At 48.9% G+C, this 16791-nt stretch overlaps 1 protein-coding gene and 1 non-coding gene across 6 annotated transcripts in view; one reads left to right on the plus strand and one right to left on the minus strand.

Moving 5' to 3' along the window:
• The window catches only part of GSG1L (GSG1 like), a 285264-nt gene that overhangs the window by 68086 nt on the left and 200387 nt on the right, over positions 1–16791 (minus strand). The gene's annotated exons all lie outside the window — the stretch shown is intronic.
• Positions 3669–3774, plus strand: LOC112206009 (U6 spliceosomal RNA). Its single transcript, XR_002940133.1, has one exon. It is a non-coding gene; the product is annotated as a U6 spliceosomal RNA (small nuclear RNA).

A 16791-nucleotide genomic window follows, 5' to 3' on the forward strand; every position in this document is an offset into this window, starting at 1 on the left:
CCCTGCCAAAGACCGTCAGCTCTTCTCATCTGTTACATTCCTTGAGCAGGAGTTGGTTTTCTATCCCTCTTTATTTATTCTATTTACTTTTTATATTTTGAGAGTTAGAGTCTCACCCTGTCACCCAGGCTGGAGTGCAGTGGCACGATCATAGCTCACTGCAGCCTCAAACTCCTGGGCTCAAGTGATCCTCCCATCTCAGCTTCCCGAGTAGCTGAGACCACAGGTGTGCACCACCATGCCCAGCTATTTTTTTTTTTTTCATTTTTGCGAAGAAACAGGGTCTCGCTCTGTTGGCCAGGCTTATCTGGAACTCTTGGCCTCGAGCAGCTCTCCCACCTCTGCCTCCCAAAGTGCTGGTATTACAGACGTGAGCTGCCACACCCAGCCATCCTGCCTGTCTTCTGAGGAAGGCCTGTGACTCTGGCAGGTGCTCCCAGCAGGGGCTCCCTCTGGCTCAGAGCAGGGTTTAGGACTAGGACACCCCTTCAATCACCAAAGATTAAGGCTTAACTGGTTTTGCAAGCTGCTGAGAAACAGGCAAGAGAGGGGGAGGCTCCAGAGGAAGGGGTGGCTCTAAGGAGGCCCTGGGTGGGCACCTGGGCTGCGGTTACCCCAGTCTGCACCTGCCTGCCCTGACCAGGCTCAGGTGTGAAGCCACAGAGACTCTAGGTCACAGGCTCACACAGGCGCAGCCCTGCCCTGGTCCTGAATCGGGCTTGGTCGGGCAGGAAGAGGTGCAGGACCCACATAGTAGGTGCTCAGTAAATGCTGATTGACTCTCATAGCCTCTATCTCAGCAGGTCCGGAAGCCCCCAGCCTTTCCAGCCCCTGCAATATCACATGGGCAGTAACTAGGGGACAGCTGCTCCCCGTTGCAGACAAGATGTTCTCTGTTCTCTGTCCTCTGGCAGAGTCTGCCAGACCTCCACCTTCCCAGAGACAAATTGTGGGTAAATGCGAACTCACATTGTCTCAGAATAGCCATTGGGGAGTTTCTGATCCTGGGGAAAGCACACGGAAAAGACTATTGGTGGGGAGAATTTTCCCAATATGCAGAATTTCCATCAAGGGAAAGTGTCCTCTTAGGGGCTTTTAGACTCCCCAGCCATCGGCAGCGCCAAATAGCCTTCTGCAGGGAGGGGCTGGGAGTCCAGGGAGACAGCAGCAGCTCTTCTGTGTGAAACCAGGACAGGACGCCAGCCTAGGCAGGGACCAAGGACATCACAGTCATGGAGGACCCTCAGAAAGGGCCAGTGGGAGGCTGGGCGTGTTGGCCTCTGTAAATACTTGTTGAAGGAATGAGTGTTACAGAAGCTGTGGTAGAAGAGGATTGGAAGACACATTTGAATCTTTCTGCCCCTTCAAATAGGCACTCTCTCCTGGGCCAGGGTGGGCCACTGGTGGGGAATGCAGGGGGGTTGGCGTGAGTTGCATTCATCAGCCTGAACCCTCTAATAAATGCCCCATTGTAGGTCCAGAAAAGTGAAAGTGAGGGCGGGGTTCGGTGGTTCATGCTTGTAATCCCAGCACTCTGGGAGGCCAAGGTGGGCGGATCACCTGAGGTCAGGAGTTCGAGACCAGCCTGGCCAACATGGTGAAACCCTGTCTCTATTAAAAATATATATATACAAAAATTAGCCAGGCGTGGTGGCGTGCACCTGTAATCGCAGCTACTCAGGAGGCTAAGGCACGAGAATCATTTGAACCCAGGAGACGGAGGTTGCAGTGAGCCGAGATCGTGCCAGTGCACTCCAGCCTGGGCAACAGTGAGACTCCATTTCAAAAAAAATTAAAAATTAAAAAAAAAGAGAAAGGGCCAGTGGGAGTGTCAACTCTGCGAGGGAAGAAGGATGAATTTGGCAATGGCTGTCCAAACTGAAATGCACTTTCCTTTTGATCCAGCAATTCCACCTCTAGGAATTTACCCTCAGACATATTTGCAAGTGTGGGCAAAATTTATGGACAAGGGTATTCACTATAGCAGAGCATTGGAAACACCCTAAAAGTTTACCAGTAGTGCACTGATAGATTGAGCCATGGCCATGGAAATCTGTGTCTCCATCCCTGACCTCACTTCCCGCCCCTCTTTCCCTCTCTGGCCTCCTTCTTGTCCCTTGCATACCCCAAAGCATATTCCTGACCCAGGGCCTTTGCATGCACTGTTTCCACTGCTTGAGCCATTCTTCCCCCAGACACCCACGTCTTGTTATTTGTTACTATCTCAGGGCTCAGATTCCAGTCCCTTCTGCAAGGGTGACTGTGGCAATTTGGAGGCCATAATCCCTGGGCTTCAGAAATGCCAAATCAGATTCATCCACTCTGACGAGCCAGAGACCCTCAAGCCAAGAGAAGCCAATGGCCTAGTGGTCTCGACTCTCTCAGATGTGACCCAACCCAAGTGGACGGGTTGCACACCATTCAGCTTTCTAGTCACAGGGCACCATCTGCCAAGCCTGCCAAGCTGCCATTTATTAAGGTTATGAAGGAGCAACTCTAAGGTGATCCCATGCCCTAGTGTAATTCTTTCCCCTTAATTGCAATAATCACTAGGATATGGCAGTGGTAATAGGATGTACGTGACTATGTTACATAAGATTGTGACACTTCTCTTGCAAGGAGGCTGTCCCTCTTGATGACTTAATGAAGTAAGTAGCCACATTTGAGGTCCACAAGGCAAGGAACTGAAGGTGACCTCCTTGAGCTAAGGATGGTCTCCAGCCAACAGCCAGGAGAAACTGAAGCCCTGAAAGAAACCAAAAGGAGCCGAAATCTCTGAACAACCAGGTGAGCTTCAAACAGATCCTTCCCTTAGATGGGTTCTAAAGGGGAGCTCAGCTCTGGCCAACACCCTGACTGCAGCCTAGTGCAGAGCACCCACTTAAGTCAGGCCAGGACTGCTGATCCACAGAATTGTGAGCTAAGAAATGTGTGTTGTTTTAAGTTGCTAAGGCCATGGCAATATTGTCACACATTTGGCAAACACAGCAGTGGGCTCTGGGCCAGGCCTGACCAGGGCAGGCAAAATGGCTCTGGGGCTGGCTGGTTCCCTCCTGAGTCTGCTGGGGGAGCCATGCCCATGGCCCAAACCAGGCCATGCATTTGGTCTTGACACCTAACTACCCCTCCTGACACTAGTCTCCCAAACCTTGAACCCCAGCCTGGCTGCAGCCAGTTTCTCTTTACCAACACCTACGCTCCCCATATACACAGACACACGCATGACACAGAATAATACAGAGCTTTGAAAACAGAGCAGGCTGAGTCCAATTCCTGGCTCCAACATATTTTGTTTATGTTCTATATGTGTGTGCTTGAAATAAACATATATTCTCTAGGGTTTTTTTTTTAGGGGAAATAGAGTTCTATATATAGTTAATAATTCAAATGTATTCATTGTATTGCTCAGTAGCTCAGTTCACTTTTTTGCCTGTTTCTCCATTAGTTTCTGAGATGTCTGTGTGTATGTTAAAAATCTCTATCACTGCTGATTTATCTGTTTCTTCCTGAGGTTCTGCCAGCTATTGCTTGCTATAACTTTATAAGTTTTTGTTGTTAGGAAAATATATGCTTATGACGATATATTTTTTCTTGTTTTGTTATTCTTTTTACCCACCTATAATTTCCTTATTTGCTCCCTTATAATTTTTGGTCTTAGATTATGCTCAGTGCTCATTTCATCAGCATATACATTAAAATTGGGATGATAAGGGAAGATTAGCATGACCCCTATGGAAGGTTGACATGCAAATTTGTGAAGTGTTCTATTTTTACAAGAAAAAAATTCTACTGAATCAGATAACAAAACTGTTAACCCAGCTTTATTTGGTTCATTTTTTTCAGGTATATCTTTTCCCATTCTTCTCTCTTCCACCTTTCTATGTCTTTTAAAGTGTGCCTCTTGTATGGTTGGATCTTGCTGTTTTTATTTCTATAACCCAAGAGTTCTAACTTTTAACTGATGAATTTAACCCAGTTACATTTATTGTAATTTGAATTTATTTCTGCCAACTCCAGCACTTACTTAATGTGTCACTGATATCCCAGAGGTACAGCTGGGCTTGGCAACAGGGGGTTCCAGGCCCAAAGGCCTGACTCAGCTCAGGGAACTATCATATTTTGAGATGACAGCCAAAAGAGAGCCCAAGTTCCTTATACTGGGCCAGGAGAAAGAGATCCAACAGCCCAAGGAGTTCCTGTGGCCCTGGCTGAGCTCCTCCTACCTACCCTCATTGAAGACCCACAGTACTTTGTGGCTAAGCCTATACCAGCTGTGTTAGGACTCATAATCACAAGTGGTGACTACCTAGCTCAAACTGGGTTTTTTAACGGAGGAAATAAATTAACTCATGTAATGGAAAGTTGTATGGATCATTTGGCATTATACAGAGCATGATCCAGGTGCTCATATGATGAGGTCAGGAATCTGTCTCTTCCTCTCTCAAGCACTGCTGTCTATTGGCCTCATTCTCTGGCAGATTCCCTCCATATGTTGAATCCATCAACTCCCAGCTTACATCCTCTCCTCATTTAAAAGGGCATTTCTGGTGTTCCAGCAGTTGCCACAAACATCCTAGAACTGAATCTCATTGCCTTGATTTGTATCACATGCTCATCCCTGAACATAATTGTGGGCAAGGAGATGGAATGTTTTGATTGGCCGGGCTTTGGGGCCACCTCTGCAGTGAGATGTGGTGCAGTAAACATGGCATGAGAGTGGAAAAGAGATAGTTTCCAAAAGAAAGTCATTGTGTTCTAAGCTGAAGAAGGTAAAAAGGATGCTATCAAGGCAAAACGCACAGAAATCCACTATGAACACTATGACATGGAGATGACATGGAGACAGTCAGAGGCTGGGCTCAAAACAGCCCTTCACTGCCTCTCTCCTAAGACAGCCACATCCCCGCAGTTCTCAGCAAAATCCCCAAAAGCCAAAGTCATCAACTGGACTTAATCTTCTCAAAGGTGGCTGCTCTCCCCTGTGCCCACCTGCAGCCACAAAGAGAAATACTGAGAGATGACATTACAGAATGACCTTTAGAAAAATACGGTTTTGCCTCAGATTGAACAAGTTTCCGCCCCTTGGACGTGAGACAACCAGAGCCCAGACATGAGACCCAACAGGCTTTGATGCAGCAAAATGGAGGTTGCAAAGCCCTCGTATGAACTCTCAGGAAAGCTCTGGACATTGGCCTACAAAGCTGAGGATGAAACCCTGCTCTCCAGGTCTGGGGCCCTCTCTGCTGGCTGCATTCTGGCCCGCAGGAAGGAGCCCAGCCCATGTGTGGGTCCACCTCCAACACCACAACTCTACCCAACAATTCCTTCATCTGAAAACATTCACAGAGGCTCCCACTGAGTCCTACCGGGCTCCAGAAACACAGAGATGAACAGAATGTGGTCCCTGCCACAAGGCTCAGGGTTTGGTTTGGGAGACAGGTTTGTGCTGTGAGGTCCCCTTAGACTTGGAGTCAGCTGTGATGTCTGGTGCCTGAGACCAAGATGGCGCCAGTCCCACGCATTCTTCTGTGAGCCAGTCCAACTCTCACCCCCACACTCTGGGCTCCTGACCATACTGGGCTCCAATCCAGCCATCTCCCGGGATGTCCCTTACTTCCCCCAACCTCGATCCCACTGTGCTCTAGGTCTACGAGGCCTCTGGCCCTCTGTCACCCAACTCCTGACCTGGTCCTTGGAGTGTGTTTTCCTGGATTGACTAAGAATCATCCCCCAGGTTCCTTTGGCTTGATACTGTCCTGGTCACCTTGGGAAGTGTCCCCTGCCCCAGCATCACCTGAGATCCATTCCCGGCTGGGAGCCCTACAGGCCTTCTCAGCCCCTGGGGGATTCACTGCCACCTGGTGGGGAGTGGAGGTGGAAGTGGCTGCGCTGGATAAATGTCAACCACAGAGCAGGGACGCTTCTTTCTTTCTCTCTCTCTTTCTATATATATATATATATACACACACACACACACATACATACACACACATATATATACACACACACATATATGTGTGTATATATATGTGTGTGTATGTATATATATATATATCTGTTTGTGCCCTAATCACTGGCAGTAAATGCACTTTTTTTCTTTTCTTTTTTTGAGACAGGGTCTTGTTCTGTCACCCAGGCTGGAGTGCAGTGGTGCAATCACGGCTCACTGCAACCTCAAACTCCCCAAGTGATGCTCCTGCCTCAGCCTCCTGAGCAGCTATGACCACAGGTGCACACCACTATGCCCGGCTAATTTTTTATTTTATTTTTTTAGAGATGGGGTCTCACTATGTTGCCCAGGCTGGTCTCAAACTCCTGAGCTCAAGTGATCCTCCCACCTTGGCCTCCCAAAGTGCTGGGATTACAGTTGTGAGCCACCGCATCTGGCCAAATACACTCTTAGTTTCTGTTTCTCTCTCTCTGTGTCTCTCTCTAGTTCTGCCTTCCTGTGTATCTTTCTATTTTCCACCTCTGTTTTTCTCTGTATATCTCTCTGCCTCTCTGTATCTCTGTATGTCCTGTATATCTCTCTGCCTCTCTCTGTCTGTCCTCTCACACACAGATACATTCTTCCCTTTCTGTAATTAATCTTGTCCACACCCCCTCTCCCGTTACATGAACTACATACAGTGTCACTGTAATACCAAATCATTACATACTTAAATACCATGAAAGTCTCAGTGCTGCCACGATATTACCAATTCTGTTACAGTCATCATCCTCAGAGCCAACCATGTATCAAGCACTGTGCTGGGCACTTTATATGTGCTCACTCCTTTAATCTGCACAACCCCACCAGTAGTCTGACTATTATCCCATTTTGGAGAAGGAGTAAGTAACTGAGGCTCAGAAAGATGGAAAATTTGGCCCAAAGCACACACCTGGTATTGATGCCAGGATCCACACCTGAGCAATCTGCCCTCCACCCCTACCCAAATACAGGCTCTCACTTTCACTTTTCTTTTTAAATTTTTTCGAGACAGAGTCTTGCTCAGTCACCTAGGCTGGAATGCAGTGGTGTGATCTTGGCTCACTTCAACCTCCGCCCCCCAGGTTCAAGCCATTTTCCTGCCTCAACCTTCCAAGTAGCTGGTACTACAGACTTGCACCACCATGCCAGGTTAATTTATGTATTTTTAGTAGAATCAGGGTTTCACCGCGTTGGCCAGGCTGGGGTCGAACTCCTGACCTCATGTGATCCTCCCGCCTCAGCTTCCCAAAGTGCTGGGATTACAAGCATGAGCCACCGAACCCGGCCCTCACTTTCACTTTTCTAGACCTACAATGGAGCATTTATTAGAGGGTTCAGGGTGATGAATGCAGCTCACGCCAACCCCCCTGCATTCCCCACCAGTGGCCCACCCTGGCCCGGGGGCAGAGGAGAGAGTGCCTATTTGAAGGGGCAGAAAGATTCAAATGTGTCTTCCAATCCTCTCCTACCACAGTTTCTGTAACACTCATTCCTTCAACAAGTATTTACAGAGGTCACCTTGATGTCTGTGGTACTAGGGATACAGGGATCACCCAGATAGACCAAGTCCTGCCCTAAGACTCATGCTCTAGGAGGAGGGGCAGGAATAGACGCCCACCCAGATCAATGCACAAGCTCAGTTCAGCGCACAGCAGGTGATGCAGTGCTTATGCAGGCAGGCACTGCATGGCTCTCAGCCCAGCTCTCCCACTCACGCTGTGTGACCTCAGGCATGTTAGTTAACCTCTCTAAGCCTCCTTCTCCTCATCTCTAAAATGGGGATGAGATGCCTGAGTAAAGGACCTGGCACATTGACAAAGAGGTGGGAACCACTGGGAGGCAGAGGGTGGGCCTGGCTCCCACCTCTATGGCTCAGGGGCAGGGCAGATCAGTGAGCGCTGCCCCATGAGCTGTGGCAGGTGATCCTCAGAGCCTGGCTACTTCCAGTCGCTGGGCAGACAGGAGTTAGACTCTCCCCACTGAGCCCTTGCTCACTGTGTGTCAGAGACTCCAGGAGCTCAGCCTTTCCCCTACGACAGGGCTTTGGCCTCGGTTTCCCTGCTGGGTTCCCCACCCAACCCACTCCCTGGGGAGCTGGATCCTATGCCTGTGCTGCCCTCTACTGGCCACCAGGAGGAGGGTACCTGCAGGGCACCCACCCTGAGGATCTCCGGCGGCCCCACCCACCCACTCGGCTTCCTCCTGAGGCCACGCCCCCTGAGGCCAGCCACTTCCTGGCCACGCCCCTCAAAGTCCAGCTTTCGGGCGGAGTCGGAGCCTGGGCCTAGCAGTCGTGTCCCAACCTCCTTGCGTTTCTCGCGAGACCAGGCCCAGAAATTCCCAGCATCCCTTGCTACACTCACTCCACTAAGTCCCTTAAAAACTGTCAGAAACCAGCAGTTCCTCCAGCGTAGGTTTTATTTCCAATTTTTATTGAACTTATTAAAATTCTTACCTCTTCCCACCTCCCTAAAGCCCAATTTCTACTTGGCCCTGTGCCTGGGGCCAGGCTCATTTGTATGAAAGGCCTGATGGCCTGCAGACTCCCCCAGCCCAGGCTTCTAGCAACATGCAAAGGATGTGGCGGAATTTAAATCACTAATGGCCAGCCGGGAAGGGGAAAATGACAGGGGCCTGCCCCATCTGTCCCACCTCCCGAAGACTCACTGGCTGTTCCCTCCCCAGCTAACAGGTCCTGATCCCCTTCTAGAATCCTCAGACCCTTCTGCAGGCCACTGATTTGCTTCTAACACTCCAACTCATTCATTTAACTGACATTTATTAAGCATCCTCTGTATGCAAAGCATGGGGCCAGCCACAGGGGATATGGCCGTAAATACGGCAAGGCCATTCCTCCAAGGCTAATGAGGAGAGTGACATAAACAGTGACGTGAAATCAATTATTACAAATGCTAAAATAGAAATAGATCCAGCTACCATCTAAAACTGGCACCCCATGGGCTGAATCGAACCTGCAGATGTTGGCAAGAGCTGTAAGAAAAAAAAGATGATATTTTGATGCCAACATTTTAAAAATTTGGAGGATTTCCATTAAAATATGGGAGTTTTGGCTTCTCTTGTAAAAAATCAGAAACACTGGCAACACTGGGTCCACATTTCTTCTCGACAACCCTCAGCTGGAGCTAGGCTGGAGCTGGGGCGTTTCATGAGGGCCTGCAGCTGCCAAGCCCCTCAGTGGTGCCATCGTCTGCCCGTCTGCTGCCCTCTGCCATAGCTCCTGCAATATCCCCAGCTCGCTCACTCATCCACATTCCCTCCCAGGCCACTCAAGGCATCTTGAGTTTCAGCCTCCGAGAAGGGCCTGAAGGAGATAAAAGGTCTGTGTTCCCTGGATTGGGGAAAGGCTTCCAAGAGGAGGTGAGCTTGGAGATGGGCTTGGAAGGCCAGCATGTGTTCACTAAGAGGCAGGGGGAGGAGGGAAGGAAGGAGGAAGGCAGATGTGAGTGCGGCAGCCAGGAGGTGGGAGCAGGGCTCGGGGCCTCCCGTCCTCCCAGAGCTGGGGTCTCCTGCATTGATGGGGCTCCTCACTGAGGATGGGCTCAGCTCTCCTCTGATCTTCTAGGACCTTCCTTGGACGAGTAAGAAAAAGGCTACAGGTGAGTGGAAGTTATGGAGGTGGAGAGAACAGAAGAAGGAGGGCCTTCAAGGCTCCGGGAATTGCAGAGGGGTTTTGAGGAGAGTCAGTGGCCTTCCCTCTCATAGGATTAACACTTTGATGATGGGCTGGTATATAGCAGGTGCTCAGTAAATGTCGGCCCGTTTGCTGCTGTTTGCTCCCTGTGTCTCTCTTGTTCCTCCTTTTTCTCTCACTTCCTTCCTCCCTCCATCTTTCTCTGCTTCTCTCTCTCTCCCTCCATCTCTCTCTCTCCTTCTCTCTCTCTCTGTCTCTGTCTCCATCCATCTCTCTCTCCTCTCTCTCTGTCTCCCTTCATCTCTCTCTCCTCTCTGTCTCCCTCACTCTCTCTCCTTCTCTCTGTCTCTGTCTCCATCTCTCTCTCCTCTCTGCGTCTCCATCTCTCTCCTCTGTCTCTGTCTTCCTCCATCTCTCTCTCCTTCTCTCTCTCTGTCTTCCTCCATCTCTCTCTCCTTCTCTGTCTCTGTCTCCCTCTAGCTCTCTCTCCTTCTCTCTTTGTCTCTGTCTCCCTCCATCTCTCTCTCTGTCTCCCTCCATCTCTCTCTCCATCTCTCTCTGTCTCTGTCTCCCTCCATCTCTCTCTCTGTCTCCCTCCATCTCTCTCTGTCTCTGTCTCCCTCCATCTCTCTCTGTCTCTGTCTCCCTCCATCTCTCTCTCTCCTTCTCTCTCTCTGTCTCCCTCCATCTCTCTCTGTCTCTGTCTCCCTCCATCTCTCTCTGTCTCTGTCTCCCTCCATCTCTCTCTGTCTCTGTCTCCCTCCATCTCTCTCTCTCCTTCTCTCTCTCTGTCTCTGCCTCTGTCCATCTCTCTTTCCTTTTCTCCCTCTGTCTCCTTCCATCTCTTCTCTCCTCTCTCTGTCTGTCTCTGTGTCTCTCCATCTCTCTTTCCTTCTCTCTCTGTCTCCCTCCCTCTCTCTCTCCTTCTCTCTCTGTCTCCGTCTCCCTCCATCTCTCTCTCCATCTTTCTCTGTCTCTGTCTCCATCTCTCTCTCTCCTCTCTCTCTGTCTCTGTCTCCCTCCATCTGTCTCTCCTTCTGTCTCTCTGTCTCCTCCATCACTCTCTCTTTCTCTCTCTCTGTCTCCCTCCATCTCTCTCTCCTTCTCTCTCTGTCTGTCTCCATCCATCTCTCTCTCTCTGTGTTCTTTTCTCTCTCTCCTTAAGTGTGTGTCTCCCTCTGTCCCAGGGGCCTGTTCATCATCTTCCTCTGCCTCCCATCTCCTGCTCCATCTCTTACCTTATCAGGGGCCCTCCACTCTCCTCTCTTCCCTTCCCCGCCCTCCTAGCCCTGCAAAGACTGAGATGTGATGATGGAGTATTTCCTGCAGGAGGTCCTGCCTCAAACCTCACACGCCCAGAATGCACCACTCTCCTCCTTCAATGCTCTTGCCCTCATGGGATGACTCCCCTGTTTCCCCATCATGGTCGCAGCCTGGCATCTGCATCCTCCATGACTCCCACCCTTGCCCTGCAGTTTGTGGATCATCAAGTCCTGCCAGTTCTGCTTCTCTGGAGCCCATCCACAGTCCTCCGTTCCCTCTGCCACTATCTCCTTGTGGCCAGACACCTGCAGTCACTTCTTAGCCGTGCTCTCCAGTCTGTACCGGCCCTGCCGGCCCTTCCTGTACCCCAACAACAGTCTTTGTGAGACTCACCCTGACCTTGTCACTCCTTCACTTAAAGCCCTTGGTGGTTTCTCATTGCACCCCCACACTTCCTAGCCTGGCATCCAAGTCTAGCCATGACCTGACCTCACTTTCCCCTTTCCCAACCCCAAACCAGCAGTCTTGCTGATTCCGTGTCCAGCCAGTCCTGGAGTCACTGTCTCTGAACATTCCCCCATGAAAATTCCGAGTTGTCGTGACTTGGGGAGGGGGTGCCACTGACATGTAGCAGGTGGAGGCCAGGGATGCTGCTGGACACCCCACAATGCACAGGCCGGCCCCCAACAGCAGAGAACAATCTGGTCCAGGAGGTCCGTAGTGCCAAGGTGGAGAAAACCTGGTCCAGGGAATTGGGCACAGACAAGTAAATAAATTAATTTGGGGCCGGGCGCAGTGGCTCACACCTGTAATCCAAGCACTTGAGGAGGCTGAAGCAGGCAGATAGCTTGAGCCCAGGAGTTTAAGACCAGCCTGGGCAACATGACGAAACCCCGTCTCTACAAAAAATACAAACAATAGCCAGGTGTGGTGGCACACGTGGTCCCAGCTACTCAGGAGGTTGAGGTGGAAGGATCACCTGAGCTCAGGGGGGCCAAGGCTACAGTGAGCCCCCTGATTGTGCTGGTGTGCTCCAGCCTGGGTGACAGAGGGAGATCCTGTCTCAAAAAGAAAACAAAGAAAAGAAAATGTGGTCAATCCATACAATGGAATATTATTTAGCCATAAACCTAACAAAGTACTGGTACGAGCTACAACATGGATGAAACTTGAAAGCGTGTGAAGTGAATGGAAGAAGCCAGTCATAAAAGATCCTATCTTCTATAAATCCATTTATAGAAAATGTCTAGAATAGGCACATTGATGGAATAGAAAATAGAGCAGTGGTTGCCCAGGGCTGGGAAGATTGGTGGAAAATGAAGAGTGACTGCTAGTGGCATGGGGTTTCTTTTTGGGGTGATGAAAACATTTTAAAATTAAGCTATGCTGATGGTTACTAAAAATCATTGAATTATATGCTTTAAGCATGATATGTAAATGATACCTCAATAAAGCTGTCTAAAATTTTTTGAATTAAAAATCAGGAGTTAAGAAAACAGATTTTGACCTTCCTCGAATGCCATGCATATGAGCTCTGAAGTTCACCTCTGCTGCCGTATTCCCTGCTGTATTATATCTGGGCAGCTGCACTCATTTAAGTCACCTCCATGGTCGCTCTGGGCATTAGATGTGAGACCCCCCAGTCTGGAGTGAGGAGACCATGCGTACTGAAGTTACCAGCCTCATTCTCCCATCTCATGTCCAGTCCTAGCAGCAAAGAGCCCCTGGGGACCAGAAGGGGCCGTATGGACATGGATGGCCAGCAGTAGACTACATGGACCAGTCTAATAGCAAAGCTCACGAGCCTTGAAGCCAAAATCGCCACTTACTAAGCCTGTGCCTCAGTATTCTCAACTATAAAATGGGGACAATAAGAGCACCTACCATTGTAGTGTCAGAGGCATTTGAACCAGAGTGACTCCATCTTGACGAGGGGCTGAGTAAAATGAGGCTGAGACCTACTGGGCTGCATGTCCAGGAGGTTAGGCAGTCCAAGTCACAGCATGAGTTAGGAGGTCGGCAGAAGATACAGGTCATAAAGACCTTGCTGATAAAACAGGTTGCGGTAAAGAAGCCAGCCAAAACCCACCAAAACCAAGATGGTGACAAAAGTGCCCTCTGGTTGTCCTTACTGCTCATTATATGCTAATTACAATTCATTAGCATGCTAAGAGACACTCCCACCAGCACCATGAGAGGTTACAGATGCCATGGCAACATCAGGAAGTTACCATGTATGGTCTAAAAGGGGGAGGAGCCCTCAGTTCTGGGAATTGCCCACCCCTTTCCCAGAAAACTCATGAATAATCCTCCCCTTGGTTTGCATATAATCAGGAAATAATACTAAGTATCCTTAATTGAGCAGCCCATACCGCTGCTCTGCCTATGGAGTAGTCATTCTTTATCCCTTTACTTTCCTAATAAAGTTGCTTTCACTTTACTCTATGGACTTGCCCTGAATTCTTTCTTGCATGAGATCCAAGAACCCTCTCTTCGGGTCTGGACAAGGGACCCCTTTCCAGTAACAATAGAGCTGGACAGAGGTCATGTCTCAGCACACAGTAGGTGCTCAATAAATGTGAGCTATTGGTGCTATGATTCTTGTTTGTGATTTCAAATTCCCAGAAGTTCTAAAATCCAAATGTTTTTCGCAACTCATCTGGTCACAATACCTGACTTGGCCTAAACTTCTTTGGAACATAAGCCTGACCTGGATGGATGTGAGGCTATTTACTATCTTGATTTATCACCCCCTGCCAGCCTGCATATGTGTTCTACAGCAGAAATATGAATGGATTTGATTATAGGGATCTGCCCCAGCTGCTGGTGGGGTGTGATGGAATGGATAGTCTATGTCTTATGTTACCTTCCAAAATCTAAAAAGTTCTGAATTCTGGAACACTTTTAGACCCAAGGATTTCAGACTGGGCACTGTGACCTGTATGATGAAGATGATAACAACAAAGATCAAACCCCGCCCCCTCTTTGCCAGATGTTGCATTAAGAGCCAAAAATGGTGGCACAGCCCCAAGCAAAGGCAGAAGGGAGAAAACATCGCAAAATTCTGAAGATAAATCTTCTACCAGCCCAGGGGGATGGGGGCTTAGAATTAAAATTAAGGTCCTATCCAGAAATGAAAGAGCTGAAGTGTTGCTTGCACACCTGGGCTCAGGGATAAGAATAGCACTGGCCACCTTAGCTTTAGAAGACTGAGTTTGGAGAGACTCAGCTTGGTCCACTACCTTGGGGAAAGGAGGGGTGAAATGGATGGCTACAGAGGGGTGAAATCTGTAGCATCTAAAACACACAGGGACTCCCCATAGAGGGCCAAGCTAAGCAGGCCCAGCCCTATTGCAAATGCTTAAGGCATTAGTCCCCAAACAGGGAAGACTTCCCAGGCCTCTCCCTTAATGTGTCAATGGCTCTAGTTGCCCCAAACTGAACATAGCTGGGAGAGGGGAGCAGGTGACAGCTCAGCTGCAGATACGTGCTCCTGTCTCCCCACCCAGGACCCTTGTTGTATAATAAAGAATTTGACTAGCCCTTGTCCCTGTTTCAGGAGGGACACTCTAAATCCTTTGAAGTTTGTAATAGAAGTGTCTTTGTTATTCATGAGGCTCTTGAATCACATCAGATTTGATGCTAGTGAGATGAGATGATGACTCAAAATGGGGGCTGCGGGAGGGTCACTAAAAAGATCAGCCTTGCAATTAGAGGGCTGGGGCTTTGAGCCAGCCTGACCTCAAGGAGGAGAGGGGACTGGAGATTGAGACCATCTACACATCGACATGGCCAATGATTCCATCAATCGTGCCTATGTCATAAAATCCCAATAAAAACTCTGGACACTGAAGCACAGGAGAGCCTTTTTTTTTTTTTTTTTTTTTTTTGGACAGGGACTTTGTCACCAAGGCTGGAGTGCAGTGGTGCAATCATGGCTCACTGCATCCTCCTCAACCTCCCAGGCTCAAACAATCCTCCCACCTCAGCCTACCAAGTATCTGGGATATAGGTGTGTGCCACCATGCCCAGCTAACAGGCAAGCTTCCTGGATGGTGAACACATGATGTGTTGGAGGGTGATGTGTCCTGATTCCACAAAGAGACAGCATGGGAGCTCTGCATTGAGACCCTTGCCAACCTTGCCCTATGTGTTTCTTCCTTTGTCTGGTCTTGATCTGTATTCTTTATAATACAGCTGTCACCTTAAGTAGAGTGACTTCTGAATTCCGTGAATCATTCTAGTGAATTATCGAAGCCTTGTATTTGTAGCCAGTTGGTCAGAAGTGATAGTGGCCTGGGGACCCCTGAACTTGCAGCTGGCATCTGAAGTGGGGGCAGTCTTGCTGAGGACCATGCATTAAGCCTGTGGAGTGTGATGCTGCTTCTGGGAAGATGGCATCAGAATTGCATCAGCACAGACCAGCTGGTGTCAGATCCCCCCCTTGTCTTGACTTGACTTTCTGTGGCAGACATTGTCTTGCCTCCAACCATATCTCCTTGGCCCACACCAGGCGTCATCTGTGGCTTTGGTTAGGCAGTTCCCACACATGTTGGTGACTTCTTTCCTCAAAGACTTGCTTTCTTCGGTGGAGAAGGCTGGAGATTATGGGGAGTTAATGTCTCAGGAGTGACCCTAAACTAATGGTGGATGGAAGTTGATGAGCAAATATCACTGCTTTCTCACCCATTGAGTGAACAGTTTTGGGGTGTGCTCTACTCAGCCTCCATGAGGGACTGAGCCCCAGTGGCCCATAGTGGTTACCTTCTCGTCAATACTCCCTTTAATGTCTTTCCTCCCTTCCTGGCATCCTTCTCCACTCTCCCACCGTACTTGCTAAGATCACCTCCGAAAGAAACTGCTTGCACCTGAATCTTCATCTTAGGGTCTGCTTTGGAGAAACTCAAAATAAGGCCTCTGCCATTCCTGGGGCACTGGATCGTTCAGCTCCACTGTGGACACTCTGATAATCTCCCAGTTTGACAACACATTTGGGCTTGTATCAAGCAGTTCATTTTGGCATCCACTTGCCTGCTGTTGCATGATAATCCTGCTTGGTCCATGACTGAGCCCACATCATGGACGTGCCAACAGACCCAACCAAACCTGGCTAATGAGAGTAATTCATCCTCTGGCATGGTAATTTGTTTAGAAATGAGTCTATGACTTAGTTGGTCCAATTATAGTCCTTTTTGGACAAAACTCCAAGCAGACACTATTGGAAAGGAGCTCTCTCTACCTCTAGAATTTTAAATGAGCCTGGGCTACTTGTAGCCATCCTCTCCGCATGGAGAGGGCCTGACTGAGAATGATACTAACACAGAAGAGGGCAGAGTTTAGAGATATAGATTCCTGATTACATGATCACCTGGATGCAGCTGTGCCTGAAGCCCACCCCCTCCACTTTTCAATTACTGAACCAACAGATTTCCAGCATGATCCCCTTTTTTCCCTCCAGCTAATTTGATCAGGTTCTTTTCACTTACAACTAAAAGGATCTTTAATAATATGTAAATATTCATCTTTCTGACTTAGACCCTCTGCATTTTTAAACACAAAAATACTTGCCCTCTAAGCTATGAGCAAGAAACCAAGTCTGCCAGGCCAGGGAAACTGAACAGAAGGGGTTATGGGTGGGGGATTCTTTCAGCACAGGTGAAGGTGGCAGTGGTGACTGGTGGAATTAGGGTCCCAGCAAACTTGTCCTAAGATAATTTGTGGCCATTTACAGGAAGAAGCACAAGACCAAAAGTCACCACAATAAGAGTAAGCTCCAAGAAAATGCCAAGGAATTAAGAAGTGTAACAGGAAGGAAGCCTTCCTTGGGGGAAGGTGTCATGATTGAACACAGAACTTAGATCTGAGCTTCCTGGCAGCCGATGGAAAAAGGCAAACTCAGTGAGCG

This window comes from Pan troglodytes, chromosome 18, assembly GCF_028858775.2.
Source record: "Pan troglodytes isolate AG18354 chromosome 18, NHGRI_mPanTro3-v2.0_pri, whole genome shotgun sequence".
NCBI classification, from domain to species: domain Eukaryota; kingdom Metazoa; phylum Chordata; class Mammalia; order Primates; family Hominidae; genus Pan; species Pan troglodytes.